Consider the following 18117-nt stretch of genomic DNA (forward strand, 5'->3'; position numbering starts at 1 on the left):
TTGTCGACAAGACAAACCACCATGATAAACGCACACTAATCAGCAAGTTATGGATCATAATTCATACATTCTACATCCCCGTTTGTCTACGAGCAGTACTAAATATCCATGTCTCGAGTGCAGCCCGCTTAGCGAGTCAATCACGAGAACCACGAGCCCCTATAACCACGTTACTACTACTATTGTGTTTTCAAGGGGTTATTTTTTCTGGTCATGAAAGGGTCAACGGGCAGATGTCTCCATTTCTTGTTGGCTTTGATGATGACAAAAAAATGCCCTGCACGGTCGAGGAATTATGAAGATGTAAGCGTGCTGGGGTCAAGTTAACCTACCCCCTGCCTCTTCTTAATGACCGCCGGCTAGCCGTAGGTCAAGATATGTCAGTAGGCATGTGACCAGGTCGCCCCACACGTGTACACTTAGACTATGTGCTTGGTTGAGTGGACACTGTAGGGTGGCATCATTGTGATGTGTGTCAGTGTGGGTTTTCATCGGCCTTTGATGAAGAGATGGACAGAGATTGTATTATAGTATGTAGTTTTGTATTGGAACAAGGAATTCTGGAATGATCAAAATAATGTAAATGAATACTATATTACAAATAAACAAAATCTAAAAAGAAAAATAATAATACTTCTTATCTCGGGCCGTATGTTACGTAGTGACAATGGTTTTGGCAGATCTGTGTCCGTATGGTTTTGATATGTCTTTGATGCGAAGATCAGAAAGAGCACAAAATATTTCTATATGGAGACACTGAACACGAAAATGCATGTTTGAAATTAGATATCAGTTGCATAATATAAAAGCAGAAACATGAAAAGCAAGATAACACACTACCAGTTTATGTATTGACGAATGTGATGGCAGAGTATTATTTGCTCTTTGGAACAGAATCCTGAAGATGTAACGCGTTTCAGATATGAATTTCTATTAAAAGTCATTTTAGTAAACAAGATCATAATATTGTAATGCTATCGACAGCGCAATGTTAAGACGTTTTGGCATCTTGAGACAGTGTCATCAACAATGGACAAATCTTTGTTGGGGTTGTTCAAATGACCATCTACCACACATCTGTTGGTGGAGAACTGCGGTACGTTTGTGGGTCACCCACGACAACAGTTAGTGTTGTGCTTATACTTTATGTTTATCAGTTCGAACCTGGGTGTGGTCTGACGTGTAGACTTGAATATGTGTCGAGCAATATTCCAGCAGTTCCGGACTTTGGTTTCTACATTTGAAGTCAAAACATGCAGGGTCTTTACACGAAATTTCAACGAGCACCATTCAACTCTTGCTCGATGGCTACTTGACTACAGAATTCAAAGCCGTAGTCAGATATTATGGTAGGTATGTGGAGGTCATGTCATACTTCGACGTATCAGTGACAAAAATAATAAAATTAAACATAAAAAACAAACAACAAGACCATGTGCGATATATTGCCTTGTGTCAACGGTGGAGCAGGACACGTCAACATTGTTGCGAACACCACGTACTGATTGACAGAGATTCGTGAACACACGCTTATGAAATAGTCGTAATCCTAAACGGAGGTACCTTATAAGTTCGGAAATGGTTTTTGTCGCTTTCATCTCTATGACATGATCAAATACTTTCCGAAAAAAGTCAACATCCCAAAACAAAAATAAACCAATTTATTTAGGGATATCCCTAGCAAAATGAACAGTTTCAGAAGGTTCTTTTGTTAATACACATAAAATTCTTGACATAGGAAGTGAGGATCGTCTGATGTAATTGAACCATAATCCCATGTTAATTTTTTAATGTCAAAGATGCTTTCGTTGAACTTTAAACGTACCCGCATTTGAGTTTTATATCAATGGCCAATGATAAAGTGGCATGCACTAGGCCCTAAGTTTGAATCAATGCTTCGCAGTCATCCGAAAAAGTATTAGTTGTCTTCTTGACCCATCGCCCGCATTCCAAAGGCCACGAGGGTGATTAAATATGTCAAGTGTCATTTCGTTTTAATCTGGAATGCAATTCCGGTAATAATCAACCTCTCGGGGGTTTCCCGAAAAACGTTTTTGATCCTTTTCCGGATGGGTGATTTAACATTTTCAACTACCCGTCTTTCCTGGGTATAATTTAGTACAGCGATGACCTGTCAGTTCCAAATGGTTAATTTCTTGAAAATAATTTTGTGTCCAGAGGCTCAAAGCGTGCCTTAATCGCCGGTGCGGTTTCTAGTACCTTGTAATTGGGCCGAGTGGTCAGTCGGTCAAACGTCCATCACGTGTTTTTTCATCGGCCATGCTGGTAATAAAATGTACAACCATGGAAGAAATCTCACAATAGGGGATATGGTTTAGTAATAACAAAACATCCTCAAAAATAATTGCTAAGAAAATTAGATAACCACAGCGTAGGATAATAAATCTTTCTTTGCATATTTTAAAGTCAACCTTTCTTATCTTCTTAAACTGCGTAATTGTACTGACAGCACAGGCCAACAAACATCACCAATTTACCTTATTTATTTTCAGACTATTATGCGGATACATTCACTTCGATAATTAGTTGGACATCAATTTTCATGATAAACTTAACTTGTTTCCGGTGATGTTTTTCAGATACATTTCATACGAAAATTAATCAGATAAAGTTTTACGATGTTGAATAATTACATCAGATGTTCAAGCAGCATTATATGTATTGGCAACGGTTGTTTGATAAAGGTGAAACATGTAATATTAAAAGGACATAACAAGGATATATTGGTATTCATGAAACGTGTTGTCATTATGGTGTAATTAACATAAGGTATATGAAGGTCTTCATGCAAAATGCCAATATCAGGGCTGAGATCGGGTGTATTATCTCAGTAAATCATGAATACCTAATGGCCTTCATTTCTATGGAATGTCTGAGAAAGTTAATAATCCAGAATGATGCTTTGTTGGGATTATCGTTAATCCTACTGTCACGCATTATGAAGGATATGTTGTGCTATGTGTTTTACTGATCAAGAATACTATGGCGAATGCGTTGGTAGACTCATAAAAATGTCAGTCTAATTTTAAAGTCCTTTTATTGCCATTTGGCATGGAAGGTCCATCTTAATCTGATACAAGTTTCCATTGAAATGGACTGCACGTACACTTATCTCTTTATCAATGTTTTGCTTGACCACCGAGTGACCGTGAGGGCTTTATCGCTTTTTGACCAGTGTCCAGGGCGACTTGACCACACAAAGCGTGCAAAAAACGTGCGTCGGGTCACACTGGCCCTTGTCCTTTGACCAATAAGTCACAGAGGGGTCACGATATTTCCCGACCTATCTACCCGAATTAAAGGGCTTTTGTTCCGGGTGTGCTGGGCAAACGTTAAGCAGTGAAAAGAACATTGCAATCGGTTTTTCTAGTGTCGGGTGTGAACCAACAACGAGAGCCTTTGGTCTGCGTGTCGCGACCGACGTGAACTGTGCTCCAACCCAATGATGGTCACTGGAGTGGTCAATACAACAAGAAGTGGGCTTTTTAAAGAAAATACTGAATAGAAGAAGGGCATTGATTGATTTGAAATTTAGGATTTTATTGGAACAATTTGTTAAGGGTCATTGAATTTTAAAACGCTCTTCCGGTTTGTGTGGAATGATTTGTTGTTAAACAAATTGATAACATGTTATCCGGTCAAGAGATTCTTACGTAACATTTTCAATAAATTCCTGTCTGAAATCAGAAAGACAAGCCCTATTGTACCATGTGTTACTGATGTTATTCCACACAAACCTGAATTGAGCCTTATTTTGTACTTCAAACGAAACGAAAGGGTCAAATGTACTTTAAAGGTGGGCGTGACCCGTTGATGAATATACCCGTGGTTATGTCATGAAATTGCTTCATTCAAAAGATGGAGTTAAAAAATACTTTCATCAAATGATTTATTTCAATATTGCGTATTTCACATTTCTGAGAACGATATTCTGATTTTGTATTAATTATCGTAAGTTTGAGGACTTCTAAAAATCAAAAGGAATTGAAATGGGAAAAAAGTAGAGTCTTAGAGGGTTGGATCATGGAATGAAACCCGGTTTCCGACATGTCAGCGATCAAATCATGCAATACTGTAATATAATCCCACTTCAAACATCTCCTACAGCATCTGCATTAAGGTACCACTTTTACATAAAGTCGCAGTGCATTCTGGACGTTTTGAACATGGAATTTGCAATTTTCAGTTGGAATAATGACACTCTTTGATAGCAATAAACAATAAAGAGGCCTTTAATTTTCTTTTACTTTTGACCTTTTGAAAGAACCGGAATATTCCATTTTTCTGAGGTTTTTTAATGGAGCGGTTGTCTGAATGGCAGAAAGAAGAGAGAAAGATTGTGGATTAGGGCGGAAAGGGGTTCGGAGTCTATCTCTGTAGGTAATGGTTAATGGGTGGGGTGGGCTGGGTGGAGATTAGGGTGGGGTGAGGTGGGATTGAGAGGGGGACGTGTTTTCTGCGAGACCGTGGCCGCCGGGTATAATAGAACTAACAGATACGTTTCATAGGAAGGGCACGTTACCTGAGGCTACGTGGAGAAGCGAGTAGAGTTGATGGGAAGGATGAAGACGCTCATGCTTGTCATGAGGGCTGTTGCAGAGGGTTAGATTGTGGTTAGGTAATCTGAGGAACCTGAACATGGGTACAATCATAATAATGGCATAATTGTACACTGTCAGCGAGACATTCGGAAACAGGAATGTATTTCAGTTTCATGTAATCCGTGGTTGGACGGCTGTTACTTATATTGTTGTGTGTTGGTTGAGGGGGGGGCAGGGTTGTAGATGTCAGATAATTGATCACGAGGATCGAGCGTAAAAATGAAAACAATGTTTTTAGCGGATGGGGGTCGGATGCCTGCGAGTGGCCCAATGGTTTTAGGCGCCCAGAAACTGCTATATCGCGCTGCAGACACTGGGTTCGAAAGCTAGATCTCTTGTTATATTGCTTGGTTTCTCAGCACCATGACCGCGCCTTTCACCGATCTGGTCAACAACATCAAAGGCTTGCCTCTCGTCATGATTTTAACTGAAAGGTTTAACAAAGCGTCGTTTAAACAAACAAAACAATAGTTTTCAGGTGGCGTGCAAAAAGAACATTTGATGAAAAAAGTCATCGTGAATATAAAACAATCTAAAGATGCGATAGAGCTAAGCCAGGTTTTTCATCTTCAACGTCAGATGACATCTGATGCATCGCTGCAAGATGGATTTACCATGCTTTCTCATTTAATTCATGGAGACACTATGTCGTCTCTCATCACAGTCCACAGCCTTCATCTTGACAACACCACAGTCATCGTGTTCCTACAAACATAAATATTTACATCCTTCGTATGAAAGGTTGTTTCGACATGATGTCAATATCTAAGACACTGCATAGCAAATCACACCGAATGGTCGTTAAAATACTGCCCGAAGCGAGATCACTTCATGTCGAGAACCCGAAGGGTAGTACTAAAAGAAGCAATAAAAAACGACATTAATAAGGATTTGGGTATTGTTTACTGTCCGGTATCTTGTAAATCCTGTCACCGTGAACTAAAACGGACAATGATTTATCACTTTTTATATCAATCACTCATGGGTAAATGAAGGAATATCTCTCATAGATGCTTTTCTCCGCTGTGATCCGGTATAGACTAGGAAACCTGATCCACGGTTGAGACCAAGAAGGTCTTTAGGGATTAGGATCCCGGGCGATTGTTAATGTCAATTAAAACTCAACATCTGGTCATTATTTTAATTATGGTATTTGAACCAAGGCTGATAGGATTTTTCGTCCACGTGTATTTTGTTAGTACCGTGTTATACGAATATCTAACTTCCTATGGCCATATATATCTCAATCGGAGCAATCTATTTTTTGTCATGTATATCCTTGGATGCCGCATCCATAAAAAAATTCAGCTATTTGTATGTGTGGGCGGTATATCAAATCTGTTATATGTTTTGTCTTAATGTTGATATTCAAGCATCTCGGATAGGATAGCTTCAACCCAACTTCCTATATTGACATTTAGTCTCAAAATTAAAGTGATCTCATTTAAAAATATATGTCCACCATAAAAATTAATATTGAGCCCAGAACAGTCTTCAGCTACAGACTACCAGCTTCGATACACAGGTTATTGTCCCCAGTTAGTAAAAAGGTACAATACGTTCATTCAATCAAAGATTAGATCTATTCTCGTTGTCCGTGAAGTTGGATGTGAATGTCTTGAATTCCCTTAAGATAATAATCATACTACTGTTGTAATCAGTTCCCTTTGAGAATTGTCCTACCGTGTTGACATGGTTTGTCTAAGCAACATTTTGTATTATGGTTACCTTTACTTTAGCAATATACGACCATTTCCATGTGGAAAGGAACTCAATGGCAACGTGGTTCTTACCGTCAAATACACTTGACTGTATATGCACCAATTTGATCAGGCATGGTTGTCTGATGAGAACAAGCATTGTGGATTTAAATAAAATGCTCTGGTAGCCCCATTCCTGAAATAAACAAATTCATTTAATCATTTCGTATATGTCATTGTTGTTTTGTGTGCGTTATTATCAGTCTATATATTTTTTTATCCTTTAGTAGATCTCTTTGCCAGTCCTTAGAAGTTCTTGCCATTAAATAGATCTTTTCATTTTGAAGATCTTCTTGTCATTTGGTTTAGTTGTCGTCATTTTGTGGATCTTATTGTCATTTGTACACATTGTAATGTTTTAGTTATTCTTGTCAGTTTTTAAATCGGAATGACAAGGCTTCATGTATGATCAACTTCTTTTGTGTACAATAGCGACGTTTCGGTATAGCATTCTTTATGTTCATGTTTGAAAACGGTATAAGTATCTATACCGAAACGTCCCTATTGTACAATAAAGAAGTTGATGATCCACAAAGACATGCCATTCCTATTACTTACAAATTCTAGAATGCCTCTCAATCCGTTCAGTTTGTAAATCGTTGTATCATTTTCGTAGATCTTATTGTCATTTAGCAAATGTTCTTGTCATTTTGCTGATCTTGTTATCATTTAATATACCTTGTTATCACTTGGCGGTGCAATAGTGATGGGTCTTTCTTTGCCAAGAATCATGATCAAAGATGTGAACGGGATATTGCTGACTGAAGTAAAGTAACATATGGTCAAATATTCAAATCAATGGCACTCCTTCATCACACAGCCTTGAAGTATGTTTATGTCTGTATCTCAAGTTGTTTCTTAATCTGTCGAGAGAACCATTGTTGATGTTTTTTATTACAAGTATAACAAGCTGAACAGGGTGTTCTATGACAGATGTTGGAAGACCATCCTTAATCCATGCGATTTACAAGACATTAATTTGGCGATAACATTTCGGATTTGGGACGGCCATCTTGGATTCGGCTTATCTCCGTTTATCGACACTTGCCAACAATAACATGTCCACTCGACACACAATGACCGCTGGTCATTGAACGATTATAGGAATTTTATCGGTGCCCCACAATTCCCGATTTAAGGCCAAATTTTGCGATTTCATCTGCTGACGGAATATTTGTTCTGTTAAATAAATAGATGCTTCGATTTATGAAGATCCGTGCCATAAACTATTCTGGGAGATGGGAGTCGTGAAATTGTCAAATTGACCGCGTGTAAGCCGACAGAGAGGATGGAATGGGCTCTAAAATCTTCACTTTAGGGGTAAATTTGACATTTTATTGTTGCCAATGTTTAAACGAGAATTATTTGAGGCATATCCCCAAGATTCTCAAAGCGTGGTGTTATTAACGACTCTGGGTGGCGGCCATACTTTCAGCTGTGCTACTTGCTTGTAGCGACAATTTACATTCTTGGTGGACAGATGAGGTTCTTGTGAAAACAAAAATGTTCCAGAAACTACTGAAACAATATGGGAATTTTTCAGTTTTGATATATACCCTATCATGCATAATTTGTATTTATTCATATGCATGTAACTAAAAGCGACAACTAAGTACTCCATTTCTAAATAATAAGAAATGTCATCCAAAAGAAGAGTAACCTTTACCATTCCAAGGAAAAATATGTGTTTATCAATCTCTAAAAATAAGAAACGTAATCAGCTGTCTGGGTAAAGACCCCAAAATAAAATTCATCACGCATATGTGAAAGTAAGATCAGCTAAAACATCCTAAACTAATATTTCATGTTACATAATATAAATTTAGGTTCAACCTTTAACTGCTGCTAAGTTTCCCCATCACTCCCTTAACCAGGGTTAAAATTTAGGAATGTCATGTATGTACTATCTTTCTAAACAATTCTAGCATTCTACGTAGGCTTTGATAATGATACAACATTTGTCTTCTCACTTCTAAATGCTTTGGTAGATGCTCTGAAGTGTTAAAAAACAGATACAATTGATAAATCAGGATAGCAATTGTTTTGTCCAAATATTTCGATTATGTTGGAAATGTTTTATGGATTAGATACAGGCATCATCCATATTCTTGACATAATCCAGCGATCGAAGACCTGTACAACGCGGAAATGTTGTACAGTGTGACTTCTTGCACCACAAGCAATCTACTCAGAAAGACCATCTTGTAATATTATGAAGACGTTTTCGTGTGAAGATCTTTTCGTATTTTATTCATGAGTATTTATACAAAAAACACCATTGAGCACAAATAAACAAAGAAAAGCCAAGAAAACAAACAAACAAACCGTTTAGACATGCCTAGAATGTGCCAAATATTCACCGTTGTCCATATCTGGCAACGCTAGGGACCCTTTGAACGCATTTATCTTCTATACCAACGGTTCTGTTTGATGTTTTTATTATCGGTGATTTTCTTTGAAATAGGAATCGATAGCAAAAAGAAATGACAACGCTTATTAAACGCAGTTTTCATAGTCAATTTAGCTTGAATTCCTGCTTGTATGGGTGATTAAACATGCCCATGATTTTTGCAATTAAAGCAGGTTTAAGCGTTAGCAGTGACAAAGCCTGGTCCACCCACACTTCGGCCACAGGGCTGGACATGTGGTCATCCCTGTTGGGCATTGCTGGGGGCATGGTCAGTTTTGTCAGGGTCAGGCACCAGAGCGCGTGGGGTCGGGGGTCAGTCCAGAGGGGGTCAGGGGCCATCGGACAACTGTCTAAGGTCACTGGTGGGGTCGGTCACCTCGGTCGCTGATTATCTTTTTATGAATTGAGCTTTATGGTGTGGTTTTCTTGTCTATTATTACAATGCCCCATCTCTTTAATACCAATTCCATTTCAAACAGAGGCGCAAGAGTGCATCTGCCCTAACGTGTGGCGTACTTCATCATTACAGGACGTCGGAAATTAGACGAAAATAATGAAATAAGCTACATCTCCCTGCTTGACCACGCATTACAGGGATGACCCGGGCAGATCAGTGAAGACAATCAAGAGAGAATCGGTCAGTGTCAAACATGCCTCTCTGAAAGCAGGTGTCCAACAGGGATATGTTCTCCGTCCTATACTTTTCTAATATTTTACTAACAAAACATCTGGGCGCAGATAATCACCTCCTGTCCTGTCCCTTCAGCGTCCGGCATCCGAAGATACAGCGATGGCACGTGCTGACACTCAAAATAGAGATTTAGATGTGTATCGGAGCAATATGATAATATAATGGACCTATCTATCATGCATGTCCAGTCGGGTATATCATTACACGCCTACTCGTTCATTGTCATCACTGGTCAATATGTTTTAAAATACCAAGGGAATGTTTGTTGTAATTATCACCTCCCTATAATCCTTTAACTAGCTCAATCATATGCTCAGTGCGCTTTACATATAGTCAAGGATAATACCTTGACCATTATATTGTCGTTACTCTTGTTTGCGACATGTTAAAATGCCTTTCAAACAATGTTTGGTATATAGTCTCCACTCATGGTTAAGGTTTCAATGAAATATGAAACATTAGTTACAAAAGAAAAACTCTGCTAAGCCTGCTGGAAACTATTTACCTCTCTGTCCTGTAGCGTTTTTACAGGACCACTTTATTGAATAACTATCCCGTTCATTATGCTTTCTGCATTTGAAATATTGTCAGTGATAATACTTTGCCCATTGTCATTACATTTCTTTGAGCTTTGTACACGTAAAACAGTATAGTATACAAGCAACACTCATCGGTACATGTGGAGGTAATTTCAAAATTTGGGTGACAAAAATTATCTACGATGCAATTCCCTTGTTTGATTTGCACCACACATTCATGATTTTGTTCAGGCGAATAATGACTAAACTTTGCATATGTTTATGACTGGTGCCAACGTTTTGGGCAGGAATCGCTCACCTTTTGCGAACACGTGGTATCATCTCTTTCATTGGCGTTATAGAAGTTGCTTAGTAACACTGAAGGAAAGATATTTTGTGGATGACTTCTTTATTACATGATAGTGCAATATTTCGGTACAGATTCATATACCATTGTCAAACAAGAGTTCTGCATGCCTGACAACAGTATAAGAATCTTTACCGAAACTTAACACCATATACGAAAAACGAAGAGAACGTCTTCATCACCTTATGTTGGAACATTTCGTTTTCGTTCTTAACTCCTTCACAGCCCAGAGATACGATATCCTGAATCTGAAACGTTTAACTTTTGTCTGTGTATTTTGGAACGTCCTGTAAATATTCGCGGAAGGTTAATGTTGTGGCCATGTTCAAACGTAACAAGCTCAAGATTTGGTTCTATAAATGTGATCAAATCAACACGGAAAGTTTGTAAGCATGAAGTACATGTATTTAAACGTTGTATTAACATTTGCTTGTTGGGCAAAATACTAAATACTGATCTGAATATAGGACATACTAATCTGGTACTAACTATTCTTTCCTAATCTTAATTATCTAGTGGAGTAAAAGAATCGGTCATTATTTTTTCTGATACAATAACCAGATCATATTTTCCATTCTGCAATATCACAGTGCCATTAGTTTGTTCAAGCGTCCTGTAGCGTTGATGAATATCACATTAATTCAATACTTTGAAAAAGAAGTCTAAATGTCTCAAACTGAGCTGAAGTCGTTGTGGTTTCTCCGCTAATGACAAGAAAACCACATAATTGTCCAGTTAAGATGAACTCATGGGATACCATGTATTAAAATCCCTCTGGGGCTTGCGGTTCTCGGGAGCAGCATAGCGCCACGCGACGTCGTAGAAACTCTACCTTGCTTCCAACACCAGACAACGCACACCTGGATATGCTATCCCCATTGTCTCTGAGACTTCCATCTCTCAGGTAAACTGAGACGCTAAGCAGACGGACTTCATCAAGCATCGGTTTCAAATACCATTTATTCTTGTGGCTTAAAGATATGCTGCAGATTTCCGTGTAATAGCCAAGTATCAGATTCCTCTTATGGCGTGCCCTGTTTTGGAGACGGAGTTCTGATTAGAATAGACTTTTTGTCTGTTTAAAATTATTGATTCAAAACCACAATTGTATTTATTTATTTTCCCCCATATTTAAAAAAAAAATTAGTTATGACATTGGATTGAAGTTGCACAAATGGCAAGTAATTTACACGATTAACTGACATTAAATGATGTACAGTGACTTATATAAGTTCAGTGATATTAAAAAAGGTACTTCTTTCATAAATCAATGTTTAATTTGTGTTGAAAGAATATTTTGAAATCAATATTGAAACACGTTTGTATGTTACCCATAACTATAGACTGAAATACAATACGCGTGTATATGAAGAACATTCAGATGTAAGACACTCCATATTCAATTCCCTTTTCTCTCAAATTAGTTATTTTCAAAGCCTTACCACAACAGAAAACATAGCCGCTTGTTTAGAAATAATGTACTAGATAACAGAGAGATAATTTGCTATCATGTATGCAACTTCAAACATGTCTAGAAGATCTCTAGATTGTCTGTTGTGATCCTACACATATATGTATTGTCTGTTGTGATTCTACACATATATGTATTGCCTGTTGTGATTCTACACATATACATTAATGTATTGTCTGTTGTGATTCTACACATATATGTATTGTCTGTTGTGATTCTACACATATATGTATTGTCTGTTGTGATTCTATACATATATGTATTGTCTGTTGTGATTCTACACATATATGTATTGTCTGTTGTGATACTACACATACTCTGATTCTACACATATATATTATGTATCTTGTTTATGTATTGTTTGTCTGACTCACTATGTATCTTGTTTATGTAGTTTGTTGAACATTGTCAGTTTCTACATTGAACCTTTGCGCAATAAATATCTTGTATTTTGTATCTAAGTGATAACTATGAAGACAGTTAACAAATTATTTCAAATGTGTGTTTTTTCGTGTATTTGTGTTAAAATCAAATTAAAGACTTCTTCCAAAGTTACAAAGCCGTATTTCATCCAATTTGACATGAACAAGGTATATCGCATGTCAATCACACGCTAAACCAACAACCCTACAATTTGAAATCAATTTACTCTTTCCCGAATTACGACTCACCACGTGGTGGTAAAAGGTTTGACGAAGTCTTCATTTAGAAACCATAATTATCCCTACAAGTCAGTACTACTCGATAACCATGTTAACGGTGCTGAACGCCATCTACATGTCACAAAAACAATTGATGGCAGATAATCATATTTTTCACTGACAACTAACAATGGAACTAATAGAAGAGTATGGCTTTCTCGCCCGAGGCTGTACAAGGTTTGAAGAAATTGGCATAGATGCAGCTACCTTTCAGGATATAATGTTACGACCAACGATGTTTTTTTATCATTTTTATTAACAGTAATTAACAAATTAATTAGGAGTTAGCGGTGTATTACATGCTATTATATTTGTCTAATATGACTAAACATATTAATTAAATGTATCCATTCTACCACAAGACTACTTGTGCGTGTTTGCTATCAACTGATGTATTGAGGGGAGTCTGCTTTTAAGGATTGCTCAATATTATAGAAATTCCTTTGTGGAGTAAATTAGTATACCTCAGTGGTAAGGACTGGGTAGAGTTTTCTGCCATGTGACCATGGAAGACATAATAGGCTTCTGGCGTTGTACGAAGTTAGGAATCGAACACAGACCTCAGCATGTATAACCCATTGATTCCTCACCGCCCCTAATGCCAGTTGTGTTTGACAAGGCTGGAATTTCGTGTAGGACACAAACTTAAACGTCATTCCTTCTACGGCCAAAGTGCGGTAGGGTAGCCTAGCGGTTAAAGCGTTCGCTCGTCACTCCGAACATCCGGGTCCCATTCCCGAAATGGGTATGCAGTGTGTGAAGCCCATTTCTGATATTGCTGAAATATTGCTTAAAGCGGCTTAAACAAAGCTCATTCAGTCCACCGCCAAATTGTGAGAACCATATTTTCTCATTTGAAGGTACTTTATTGTTTTCAATCTAAAAAGAAGAGAAATGTGAAAAAGGAATCTGAAACACGGTCTTCTTAGCGTCTACCACTTACCAGGCAGTTTCGGACTATCGGCTATTTCATCTGCAAACATCAACAGTAAACAAAGTGGGTTAGCCACAATCTTAGAAATCTTAATTCAAATTTTATCATCTTCCATCATGCCCCTCTGTCACTGTGTCAAATTTCATTAGGACCAAGGCTGCCGATAAATTATGAATCAGCGTCGGTTTGTTGACGTTCCTGATGCAGTCTGCCCTCACACGCAACGTCATGGCGGCCATCTTGAAATTACAAAGGACGACGTTACTCCTTAATGATCGCAACCAGCGGTTTCTTTATCGCATTTAATAGTGTCCATCTGGCTTAATTAATTATTATGACTTTAATTAAGAAGGGTTATCTGATGTGCATGATCTTGATGATTCTTACTCTCTCGTGCATGGATACCTGCGTTGTAGAATTTCGGAATCGTGCACAATTGTCTCTGAAAGTACTGACCCTCTACTGGGAATATGTTTAGCGTGTTATCTCATGTATATCATTTCAGTTTGAGCGACTTCAATCACATGACGCGCGTGTACTTATTAAAGACAGTGTTGTAGTACGTCTACCATCCCACCAACTCCCGTTACTCTCTGTGCTATTCCCATGTTGTTGTACGTCTACCATCCCACCAACTACCAGTGCTATTCCCATTACAACTATCTCCACTCCAACAACTCTATCACCATTGGCGCCACTGTTACAACTACTACTACCATTAATATACCGCTATTGATCCTGATATTGCTGGTACCATCCTACTACTGTTGTATTAGTAGCTTTGTACTTGCTATACAAACCTCACCTACCACCATTACTACTACTAATGCTACTGGTGCTGCTGCTACTACTACTACCACCACCACTACTCCTGCTACTACTGCTGCTTTGGTGTGTCAGTGAGTTTAGTTTTACGCCGCTTTTAACAGTTTTCCAGCACTATTACGGCGGGTGACACCAGAAATGGGCTTCTCACACTGTACCCACACGGGGAATCGTACCCGGGACGAGCGAGCGTTTTAACCACTGGGCTACCCCACCGCCCCCAACTGCTACTACTGCTGCTGCTGCTGCTGCTACCGCATCTACAAATACTACAATTACTACCACGACATCTAAAAGTTCAACCAATACCATCCCTACTAGTACTGTTGCTGCTACTACTACTACTGCTGCTGCTACTACTACTACTACTACTACTACTACTACTACTACTACTGTTGCTGCTGCTGCTACTACTTCTGCTACTCCTGCTGCTGAACAGCTATGGATTTTTTGGTGTAAAATTAATATATAGGAGAATGTTGTAATGTAGTGGAAAACAACCTGGGCTCCTTTCACGAAGCCAACTTTACTAAAGTTAACCTTAACTCCCATTCTTTAGGATTGCACTAAGGTTAACCTTAACTCCCATTCTTTAGGATTGCAATTGAAAAGTGCAATTATGATTATCAATTCACTTCCTTGATTGTGTTGAAAGTATTACCAGAGTTGTGGGAACTACTACTACTACTACCACTACTACTACTGTTGCTGCTACTACTACTACTGCTGCTACTACTGCTACGACTACTACTGTTGCTGCTGCCACTACTACTACTACTGTTTCTGCTACTACTACTACTACTACCACTACTACTGTTGCTACTACTACTACTGTTGCTGCTACTACTACTACTATTACTACTGTTGCTGCTGCTACTACTACTGTTGCTGCTACTACTACTGTTAAAATACTGCAACTAACATTACATATACTGAACAAACGCTACCGCAAATACTATTACAAATAGTTTTTGAGTGAGTGAGCTTAGTTTCACGCCGCACACAGCAATATTCCAGCTATATGTGGCGGCGGTCTGTAAATAATCGCGTAATCGAACAGACAATCCAGTAATCAACAGCATGAGCATCGATCTGCGCAATTGGGAAACGATGACATGTGTCAACCAAGTCAACGAGCCTGACCACCCGATCCCGTTAGTCGCCTCTTACGACAAGCATGGGTTACTGAACATCAATATTCTAACCGGGACCTTCACGGGTCACTATTACAAATAGTATTTTAGCTATTGTTACCACCATGACATGTACTTCAACTACTGCCATTGTTTCTATCACTGTTACTAACAGTGCTACTGAGCTATGTTGCTGCTTCTACTACCAAAACAAAGGTAAACGTGAACGATTTGCTAGTCTCTCACATTCGTCTACATGGCAATCAGACCTTTGTTGTGAATCAGCACTGTACAAAACAGCCTTCGACCAACTCACTCCCACCTTCCACTATACACAACCACTCTCACTCATTTATCCACTCAACTACCCCTCACCCCCTCCTTACACACACTCACTCACTCATCAACCCAACTCACTCAATTACTCATTGAACCACCCACTCACTCACACTTCCCACCATCCACTACGACCCCACTCTAACTCATTTAACCACTCAACCACCCACTCACTCACACACACCTTCTCCCTTCCTACACACACACACACACACACACTAAAACCCCACTCACTCACCCATCCACCCACTCACTCCAGCTAGATATCACCATTCCTCACCATTATACACACACACACCCCTTCTCCACACACACACAAACGCGCGCGCGCGCCTTACACACACACACACACACACACTCATCACCCAACCACTCACTCACTCCAGCTAGATATTACCATTCCTCACCATTATGGCACTGCATTAGCCAAACACCCGAACCACTGCATCGTGATCAGCAACAACGACAATGTACACGTTGGTTCATTATAATACACGTATGGCCATATTCTTCCAAATGTAAATGACAGAAATTAATGTAGGCACTGATTAAATAAAAAAAAGTTGAATGCATGCTAATTCTGAATTTAAGAAATCGTTAAGGCATACAGTTAGCATGTTATGCATAATGCAGAAAACGCAGCAGCATTCACCGCTGGAAGTAGACTAGAAAATTTAATAGAACTAATTAAAGTAATTGCAGATTTTAATTATAAATCGTGGTTCGTATGTCGAAGGTCAGCGGTTTACAAGTACCTCATCACACTCAATGTCGTCTTGATTGAGAAAAATAGATGTTGAAAAATGGTCTTATATAAAAAGTGGAATCGACTAAAATTGAATAATGAATGAATAACGTCGGACATCTGTTAAATTTGGCTGGGGCGTTTTCACTGATTCAACTAACGAAATGTTATACCGACAATAATGAACAGTCGCGGTTGAATTAAACCAAGGAAGTCAAAGAGCGCCATTAAATATTCACGTAAGGAGAATGGGGTGTATCCTAATTTCGTGAGTTGTTTTTCTCTTTTAGGCATTGAGTGATCGAAATTCGAAAATCAAGATCAAAAGTCTCGTGAAAACGCTCGACTAAATTAGTTAAACCATCTCGGGAATTGCACACGAATCACGCAACTTGGGAGGCCAGCCACGAGCCATGCATGAAACGCTATCATTTCCCCTTACCCATCATGAGATGAATAATTCACTCAGAGCATAGGTATACGAAGGCGGTAAAATCTAGATAATGAATCATGCAAGCCTCAAACACTGAACCGACAAGCTAGACCGATATTCGTTAACAGAAGCACTAGTATGCCATACAAATACATAATCATTAGTTGGTAGGATCAAAGATTCATTATCACTAATTCCGTTTTCGTGTCAAGTTCCCAGTCGCAATTTCGTAAACATAAATTCGTCACGTGACGATGAAGTTGACCAAAATGGCGGTGTCGAAGTGCGCGAGGAACGCATCCAATTACTACGATGTTTAAATGAGCATTGGGGTTCATTTTTTTATCTCTTCAGATAATATGACCGTTCTTGCCGATTCCCCTGGCACATGGCACGAAGATCAATTGAATTACGTCAATATTGCGATCAAAAAGGTTATTAAACAATTAAATTAAATATTCACAGGAGTCGCCGAGTTCTTGCATGGCACTAAATCAACTCGGTATCTAGACTCCCCAACCTAAACAGCCGGGTTTGGACCACAGGAGAGTCAGCTGACCACGACATAGCACGCCGTGTCGCTGTTCCAGTAATCCCCCCGGGACATGGGGATTTATTATAGAATCCAATGTCAAGATGAGTTTTGTGGTTGATGACTGGCAGCCACTCGTCGCTTTCACGACTGGCCAACACGAACTGAAAAAAAAATGAATCCATTCTTAAGTGTTATGGATACTCCGTGCAAGGTCTGTGTAAAAGTTGGTATTTTTTGCCACGAGAACATGGAACATATGTACCATAAGACTCTTGAATCAATGGGAAGCCGTATGGTCTTTCTTATGTAGCTGCTTTGATTATGTTGTGAATAATTCCCAGCGCCTTTGTGAAATTGATCTCTTGTTTCAATTGTTTGTTTTCTGTAAGTGTTTTGGAACAGACAATATAGTGTATAAAGCATGTGTGCTCAGCAACATACAGATGTATATCGACTTTCTACACCATGCCCAACAGGATACATATGTATATCGACGGCCTACATCGTGCTCAGCAACAAACATATGTATACCGACGGCCTAGACCATGCTCAGCGCAGCATACAGCTGTATATCGACGGCCTACACCATGCTCTTCAACATACAGCTGTATATCGACGGCGTAGACCATGGTCTTA

At 38.9% G+C, this 18117-nt stretch overlaps 1 long non-coding RNA gene across 1 annotated transcript in view; it reads right to left on the minus strand.

The window, feature by feature from the left end:
* Nucleotides 1–2488: 2488 nt before the first annotated feature.
* The window catches only part of LOC124282487, a 35185-nt gene continuing 19556 nt past the window's right edge, over nucleotides 2489–18117 (minus strand). The window contains exons 2-3 of the long non-coding RNA XR_006900169.1: nucleotides 6416–6518; nucleotides 2489–5327 (exon numbers count right to left, since the gene is read on the minus strand). This is a non-coding gene — a long non-coding RNA (uncharacterized LOC124282487). The remainder of the gene's footprint in view (nucleotides 5328–6415; nucleotides 6519–18117) is intronic.

The sequence above is a fragment of the Haliotis rubra genome, unplaced genomic scaffold, assembly GCF_003918875.1.
Source record: "Haliotis rubra isolate DU_JTF1 unplaced genomic scaffold, ASM391887v1 Scf3, whole genome shotgun sequence".
Lineage (NCBI taxonomy): Eukaryota > Metazoa > Mollusca > Gastropoda > Lepetellida > Haliotidae > Haliotis > Haliotis rubra.